Raw genomic sequence first — 9,426 nt, forward strand, 5'->3', positions numbered from 1 at the left:
CTCTACACTCAGAAATTGCTCCTGGCAGGCTCGGGGAACCATATGGGATACCAGGATTCGAACCACCATCCTTCTGCATACAAGGCAAATGCCCTGCCTCCATGCTATCTCTCTGGCCCATTTTCTCACTTATTTTTTATGTTTAACAAAAAGTGCTTTCTTTGCCAAGCCACCAACTCCCCATTCTATTCTCATATGTTTCAGAAAGATCTCTACCTCACTGTCTGTACTTACCAAAATGATTGCTGTCATTCCTTTCCTAGGAAAATAAATTTTTTTATTGAGACCATTATACATTACAAGTTCTTCATAGTTGGATTTCAAGCATAGTGACAGTGAATTAGGGCCATTCCTAGCCCCCAGTTTTGACCTCCTTCTATCAAAGTTCCCAGCATGAATCCCAAAACTCTACCCTTAGGCCCTGGGCCTGTCAGTGTAACAGGTACGTTACACTGTTTAGATTGTTATAGTTTGGATCTCTGAATTCTCTTGTCATTGATTTTGGCTTGGGTATTTAGTTCTGACCATTTTTTTTTTCTGAAAAAAAATTTTTTTTTTTTATAAAAGAGATAGTTTGCTGGAGTGTGGCTGAAATTAGCTTAACAACTACAAAGCACAAACAAGCACACACCCACAGCCTGTTTCCTGTAAACTTCCCCCATCCAATAGCTCAGCACTGTCCTCAAGGCTGCTCTCTCAAGAAAAGGGTAGGAGTTTGAATTAGTTATCTAGTGCCATAGCCACTACTGCATTTGGGAACCATCATCTCCTTGACTAGTACCTCTCAGTACATGCTGAGCTCAGAAAAAGTGCTCATCTACTTGCTCTTCTCTACCACTGCACCCCACTCCAGCCTGAGCTTCTAATACAAGCAGAGTTGGATTCTCTCTCATTTGAGACAGCTGAAGTTTTTCATGAAATATTGAAAGTTAAAAAAAAAATTACTTTTTCTATTTTTCCTGAGTCTTCAGAGTCCAAAAAGACTAGTTTCCGGAGCCAGAGAGATAGCATGGAGGTAAGGTGTTTGCCTTGCATGCAGAAGGACAATGGTTCAAATCCCGGCATCCCATATGGTTCCCCATGCCTGCCAGGAGAGATTTCTGAGCGTAGAGCCAGAAGTAATTCCTGAGCGCTGTCAGGTGTGACCCAAAAAACAAAAACAGGGGCCGGGCGGTGGCGCTGGAGGTAAGGTGCCTGCCTTGCCTGCGCTAGCCTAGGACGGACCGCGGTTCGATCCCCCGGCGTCCCATATGGTCCCCCAAGAAGCCAGGAGCAACTTCTGAGTGCATAGCCAGGAGTAACCCCTGAGCGTCACAGGGTGTGGCCCAAAAACCTAAAAACAAAAACAAAAACAAAAACAAAACAAAAAAAGAGTAGTTTTCCTCTTAGCAACTAAGGACTCTTAAATAAGAAAAAAATTATTAGGTAAGTGGAAATCCTTTTTTTAAAAATGGTCCCCAATGCATAAATGATAAGGAAACACATAACCTCCCAAAATTACATAGAAAATATAAGTTGTATTAAAATTAGAGGTAGCAGTTAGCCCATTCTATCTCCTAAAGTAACAGTAATTTCTATTCTAATTTAGCATGTTCCAACTAATATACATTTCCATGATTAGAATAAGTATCCTACAAGGTATGCACTGTTTTCCCCTTGAAAAAGATGAAGAGGCTGAGGCTTATAAAGACTATAAACATGTAACAGATGGGACAGGCCCTGACTTCTGGGACTATGGCTTATGCATGAGAAGCAACTGCTTAAATTGAAGCTTCATAAAATAAAAACCAAAACCAGTGATCAGGACTCAGATGCCCCAGGTGCTGACACTTGCCTCTAACTAGCAGTGGGAATGATTTGGGTTCCCTCTTTCCTTGTCTCTGAAGTGAGAGTGTGAGCTGATGCTTTCTTCTGCTGCTCCACCTGGGAATGTGCTTCCTGCTCCCTGCTTGCGTCCTCCCTGGAGACCAGCAGCTAAATCTAACCTCAGCACAATAGATCTCTAACAACAGGAAGTGCCACTTCAGAGACTCTGAAATGACTCAGAAAATAATTCTCTTCTCCAGAGAGAACCTATAATTCATATGACTGTTATTACCCAGTGGTCAGGGAGGGCTGGCGTAGGTAACATTCACTGCTGTTTATTCCTCTGCCGTTCCACTCCAAAGCACATCTGACAACACTGTAGAATACTGTGTTCAATACTTGTCACCATTTGTTAAAAGGTGGTGGCGAAAATGAGAAAAAAGTATTAATATTTCCTACCTGATCTGTGAAAATCTATTACCAGAACAAGTTAATGCAAGAGAGGGCTGGAGTTCTTTACCAATAAAGATTCTTTATTTAATAAAAATAATTACCAAGATTCTAAGGGCATGTTTACGGTGTATCAGAAATTGAATTTGATGGGAATGTAGATATTAAGTCTGAATGCAGTTCAAACCTAATGTTATCTGATGTCAAAGATGAAATATTCCTTTTGCAAAAGTTTGCTGAATATACCGGAACTCGTGTTTGTTGAGCATGTGTAAGTGTATATTGTGTGTGGTCAGATTCCATTGTGAGACCTCTCTACAGAGGAGCTTGATGCTCACTGGTGAAAGAAGTGAAAAGGGGGTAGAAATATGAATTATTCCTGATTCTGTTTAGAAATTTATAGTGGCTGTAAATCTAGTTTTGCTTTAACAATAGACTCTGAGGAGTGGTATACTGAATTGGGCTTACCTTGAGGAAATGGAGAGTGTGGTGTTGGGGCATGAAACCCTATCAGTAACTATATTGTAAACTTCAGTGCTTAAAAGTAAAGCAAAAATATCTGTTTACCTTTAAAAAATAGAAATTGTCATAACGAGAACTTTTCTTCTATTAAGTTGTTAAACTCAAAAATGAAGTTTCATTTAAGTCATTTAAATTATTGGTTAGATTTCTTGGTCAGGGTGTTAACAATTAAAGAGAGTTTGACAAGCAAAACCAATATTTCTTTTCAGGGGGGTTGGACGAAACTCAGTGGCATTCAGGGGTTACTCCTGGCTCTGAGCCCAGAAATTGCTCCCAGTAGGCTCGGAGAACCATATGGGATGCTGGAGATCAAACCTGGGTTGATGCCAGGCCAGCCATGTACAAAGCAAGAGCCCAACTGCTCTTCTATCACTCCAACCCCAAAACCAATATTTCCTGAATAGATATCAATAGCCAGACAATGCCAAATAATCAATATTTTCTAAGAAGAAATGGGAAATCTTATTACTGCCTGTGGTGTTCCATGTTTGCCCACTAACCAACATTATCAGAAGTATTATCAATAATGTCTCATAGATAGCCCCTTTAAATTTTATACCACTCTTTTCACATGGCATTCCTAATTTAATCTTCTACACACATGGGGAAGTAGGAAAAAGATATTATCCTCATTTTGTAGACAAATATTCAGAAACTGAGGTTCAGAGAGATGAATGTTTATCTAAAAACACTGTTTTGTTTTGTTTTGTTGGGTTTTGGGTTACACTCGGCAGCACTCAGGGGTTACTCCTGGCTCTATGCTCAGAAATCGCTCCTGGCAGGTTCAGGGGACCATATGGGATTCTGGGATTTGAACTACCATCCCTCTGCATGCAAGGCAAATGACCTACCTCCATGCTATCTCCCTGGCTTGGTGGTTTTTTTTTTTTTTTTTTTTGGTTTTTGGGTTACACCCGGCGTTGCTCAGGGGTTACTCCTGGCTGTCTGCTCAGAAATAGCTTCTGGCAGGCACGGGGGACCATATGGAACACCGGGATTCGAACCAACCACTTTTGGTCAGCTGCTTGCAAGGCAAACGCCGCTGTGCTATTTCTCCAGACCCCTTGGTTTTTTTTTAACATATTAGTGAAAAATTCTGATCTTTCAATACCTCTTCCAGAGAGGTGCATCAATTAATAAATATTTATTATAATAGGATTACCAGATTATATATGAATCCTTAAAAAAGATGATAACATTGGGACCAGAGTGATGGTACAGAAGTAGGGCATTTGCCTTGCACACTGCTGATCCAGGAAGACCTCAGTTCGATCTCCCAGCATCCTATATGGTCCCCTGAGGTTCACAAGGTGTGGCTCAAAAAGCATATATATATATATATATATATATATAATAACATGAGCTATTTTCTCAAGGGTAAAATAGCTGTAGAGCCTAGACCATGAAGGACTTGGAGGTCAAAGGATATATTGTTAGAATCATATTGGCACCAACTAAGGCTCACAGAATGAAGAGTTATGCCAAAAAATGGTCCATATGCTCTTGTTGTAAGGGTAGGAAGTGAAGACTAATAAGGTTAGGAAAAGATCCTACTGTTTTAAGGGCCCAGATTTGAAAGCCCATGTTAGAGAAACAGTATATATAAATTCTTTAGAGAAGATTATTGGTACTGATACTCTGGTATAGGTATTAGGTTCCCAAAGATTCTCCCTCTCAATATAAAGATGAACCAGAACAATTCTGTCAGCTGCAATAGTGTTTATCAAGAAAGTTTCTCCCACTCAGTGTTCTAAGTAAGAGGGGAAAATAGTATGCAATAGAAATAAAAACCACAAGCCTCTCTACACAAAGATTTAGAGAGAGAAAAATGCTGCTCTCTCTCTCTCAAACTAGATCAAAACTTAAAATGAACTTGTTATGCTACAGACTGGAGGGTGGCAGGTGTGGGGGGGGGGTTTATGGGACACACTTGGGGAACATTGGTGGAGGGAGGTGGTAGTGGGATTGGCCCTGATTTATTGTATGTCTGAAGCCTAACTCTGAAGGATTTCGTAAATCACAATAGTATCAATAAAAAAATTTTAAGTAAAAGAAATACTGCTCTCAGCTGATGGAACCACCTGATCCAGCCCAGTTGGTGACTGTGGGGAGTGGGGAGTGGGTTAAGCGCTAAGATGGTCACCCCGGCTCAGGCTGGTTTCAGATGCTGCAGGTATTATGAACAGAGACTTATTTGGATTGTGTATTTCGCAGCTAGACTAAATAAATGTTAACAATGGATAATTACAAACACATTGAGCAGTTGCAGCTCACTCAAGACCATTCTATCCTCAACCCTCAGAAATGTCATTGTGTAGACTACAAAACAACCAAGTTCATGTGAGTTTGTCTTAGCTGTTCCCATGTTGCCTGTGAAAGATATATTGAAGAGCATGCACTCAAGCACTTTCAGGAAAGCAGCCATTCTATTGTATTTGAAGTGAATGAGGTGAATGTTTTCTGTTACCTTTGTGATGATTATGTGCTTAATGATAATGCAACTGGAGACCTGAAGTTACTACAGAGTACCCTAAGTACAATCAAAAGTCAGAATTATCACTGCACCAATAGTAATAGAAGAGTTTTACAGTCTGTGGGTACAAGTGATGATTCTTATCTCTTACATGATGGCACCCAGACTCTGCTGCATAGATTAAATGTATACTGCTCTTTGGCAGAGGAGAAGGAAACTGGTGGGTAAATCTTCTGAATGTGGTTTGAACAAGGAAGAAAAAGGCAAGAAGAGCAACTTACAGAAAAAAATAGTAACCAGAAGAAGAAGAAGAAGAAGAAGAAGAAGAAGAAGAAGAAGAAGAAGAAGAAGAAGAAGAAGAAGAAGAAGAAGAAGAAGAAGAAGAAGAAGTGAATAAAAGAAAGCAAGAATTGGATTTTCAAGATTAAAGCTGAATTGGAAAGTGTGTCTCCAAGAAATAGTCTATGTTTGCAAGGTCTAGCTCAGTTTATCACACCAAAATAATTCCTGTTTAAGTGCGACAACAAAGCCCAGCATCGCCAGCAAAAGAGATTGTATCTACCTAGCAGATGTAAGATTAAACAACAACCACTTACTCCTCAGTAAGTAGTAACTCCTTGTATAACCAGATTGAGAAATCTAGGAAATACTTGCTACATGAATTCTCTTCAACTTCAAGTGTTGAGTCATTTACTTATTTTTCGGCAATGTTTTTCTAAAACTCAATTTGAACCAAGGGCTGGCTATGACAGCTATTACTAAGATGAGAACATCTGACAAGCACCCACAGATCACAGATCCAGTATATCAAGCAGATGAATACCAAGATACCAGCTCTGTGCACTCCCGATATCCGAGTTTATCATTAGAACTGAGTGATGGAGCATCAAAGAGTAGAAAGATGGAAAGTATTCAACCAAGACAGCCAAGTTCACAGAACATTTTTATCTGTTGTAAATTTCATACTTTGTTCCAAGCCATGTGGTCTGGAAAATGGACCTTAGTTTTACTATTTGCTAAGCTGCACTCAGTATAGAGACTAATTCCTGCATTTTTTGGTTATGCACCGTAAGATGCTCATGAATTTCTGTGAACTTTCGGATAAAATGCAACATGAACTAGAGACAATAGTACCAAATTGCCAACTCTTATCCCCAACTTCTCAAAGAAAAATGATCAAACAGGTTCTGAATGTTGTGAATAATATTTTTCATGGACAACTTCTTAGTTCAATTACATGTCTTGCATGTAACAACAAATCAAATATTATAGAACTGAAGTTTCCAGAAAAGTATCAGTGCAGTAAAAAAAAAAGTTGCTTCTCAGCCATGTCTAGTTATGGAAATGCTGGCTAAATTCACAGAAACAGAAGCTTTAGAAGGAAAAGTTTATGTATATGATAGTGTAACTTAAAACATAGAAGGTTTTCTTCAAAACCAGTTGTATTCACAGAAGCCCAAAAACAGCTTATGATATGCCAGGTTCTCAGACTACATCTCAAATGGTTCAGGTGGTCAGGTTATAATAACCAAGAGAAAATTGGTATTCATGTTGGCTTTGAAGAAATCTTAAATATGGAGCCTTATTGCTATAGGGAATTTCAAAAATCTCTCAGACCATAATGCTTTCTCTATGACTTGTTACAGTAGTAATGCATCCTAGGAAAGGCTTTGGCTACTTCTTACTTCAGTAATTCTGAAGGAAGGTTCTGGATACACTGCAATGGTTCCAAGCTAATCATGTACAATATGGATGAAGTATGCAAGCCCCAAGTCTATATATTCTTTTATAAGCAGAGAGTTACTAAGAATGGATATTCTAAACTCTTGCCTCCATAACTTATCTCTGCTAGCCAGCCTTTCATTGAAGAAGCTGATAACTCTCCTAATGAAATCCTTAGTTGATAAAAGGACAGTGGGGCTGGATTTGGTCCAGATAAAGCAGTGATATCACAGATTTTAATCTAGCAAATTTTATTCTAAGGCTACAAATGTACAGTTTAGTTTACATATAAATTCAATTTAACACTAGCTCTCTTAGCTTTTATTAAATATACCTATGTAAGTTGTTACCTCAACTGTCACACAATTATAATTAATCAAAGATTTAACTGGTCAAGAAACTGAAGTCTAGCCTTTTTAATTTCAAGGAATTTTTCTGAGTTGCTAAAACTCATATGAGAATTTTAGTCACACACATCACAAAGGATAAGAACAATCAGTGCTGGCAGGGATGTGGGGAGAAAGGAACTCTCATTCACTGCTGGTGAGAATGTATTCTAGTCCAGCCTTTATGGAAAACAATATGGAGATTCCTAAAAAAATGGAAATTGAGCTTCAATATGATCCAGCCATTCCACTCCTAGAGATATACCTTAGGAACACAAAAACACAATACAAAAGTGCCTTCTGCACACCTATATTCATTGCAACACTATTTACAATAGCAAGAATCTGGAGACAACCCTGATGTCCAACAACAGATAAGTGACTAAAGAACTGGTGGTACACAATGGAATACTATGCAGCTGTCAGGGAAAATGATGTCATGAAATTTTCCTATACATGGATGAACATGGAAACTATTATGTTGAGTGAAATAAGTCAGAAGAAGAGAGAAAGATTAAAGAAGAATAAAAGACAGTATTGTAATAATACCCAAAGATAATAGAGAAGAGACTAAAAGGTCCAGTCCCAGCATATGAAACTTACCATAAAGAGTGGTGAGTGCATTTAGAGAAATAACTACACTTACAACTATCATGACAATGATAGTGAGTGAGAAAAATAGAATACCTGTCTCAAATACTGGCGGGGGATGGGGGAATAGGGAATGGGGGTATTGGTGTTGGGAATATTGAACTGGTGAAGGGTGGTGTTCTTTTTTATAACTTAAACCTAAATACAAACATATTTGTAATAGTGGTGGTCAAATGAGGATATTAATTTAAAAAATAAAAAGAATAAAATGATACTTTTCTTTTCTCTTCACTCCTCCTATGTATTTTCATTAAGTTTTGGTTAACATTAAAAACATTAGACCACCTTTAAAAAAAGAATTTTAGTCAATATTTTAAAAGGCAGTTCTTGAAGCTCTATTGTTTGCAATGAAAAAATACTTGTTTCAGTACTTATTTCAATGTAAAAATGTATGAGGAAAAAATTAAGTGATTTAGCCCTTAACAATTTTATTCCTTGAAATGAAAACCTGTAGAGAGGACTGTGTGGGTGGAGTAGTTACAGGAACTCTTGGTACTTGATTTTGTTATGAACCTAAAATTAAAATGAATAAACTTAAGTTTTCTTATTGTAAAAAAGAAAAATAGATATACTGCTCTCAGAGGCAGATCAAGTCCCCATCCTGCTAAAGCCATGACAGCTGCATCCACCACCCCAATCACTGCTTTGCCTATGACCCAACCTCACCACTCAATCATGGCTCTATGCGGAGACACCAAAACAATCAAAACTCTAGATATACTGGTATTTGAACTAACAGCACCAGGACTCTTTTGGAATGAGTGCAGGCACCCTGCCCTGTCTTCACATATTTCCCAAAGGTCTGACAGCTGTAACCAGGCCTCACAGTATTGGTCACAGTGCTTGAAATTCCTGGACCCTGTGGCTATATCTATGCTGCTGCAAACCTTGAGATTTTTTTAATACTGTCATTCCAGTAGAATCACAACAATTTAGATGGCAACATGTATTTCTCTTTCTATTTTATTTTACTTTTTATTGTTTATTAATACAGTTATGTAAGCACCATTATTACAAACATGTTTGTAGTTGAGTTTCAGTTATAAAAAGTACCCCCCCATGGGAATGCCCCTCATGCATTGTCACTATGTGCCTTAAATATTTCTGTGAAACAATTGTAATTCACTTTGACAGCAATAAAAATTTAAAAAAAAAAAGAAAAAGAAAGAAAGAAACAGTTCCTGTCAGACTTCGAGGAACCATAAGGGATACTGGAGAGTGAACCCGGGTCAGCTGCATGCACCCTACCACTGTACTATCACTCCAGCCCCTAGGCACCATGTTTTACAAACCAAGGGCCTGGTTTTATGCACATATTAAACATGAACAGTGTAATATTAGGAACAAGGAACAGATGAGGCTTTCAGTTCTAGGACCTGATAATTAGCCACCAAGTGAAGAGATCCCCAACATGCC

At 38.4% G+C, this 9,426-nt stretch overlaps 1 pseudogene; it reads left to right on the plus strand.

Moving 5' to 3' along the window:
* Nucleotides 1-5,005: 5,005 nt before the first annotated feature.
* LOC126010842 (ubiquitin carboxyl-terminal hydrolase 44-like) lies at nt 5,006-7,155 on the plus strand (annotated as a pseudogene).
* Nucleotides 7,156-9,426: the final 2,271 nt, after the last annotated feature.

This window comes from Suncus etruscus, chromosome 6, assembly GCF_024139225.1.
Source record: "Suncus etruscus isolate mSunEtr1 chromosome 6, mSunEtr1.pri.cur, whole genome shotgun sequence".
Classification (NCBI taxonomy): Eukaryota; Metazoa; Chordata; class Mammalia; order Eulipotyphla; family Soricidae; genus Suncus; species Suncus etruscus.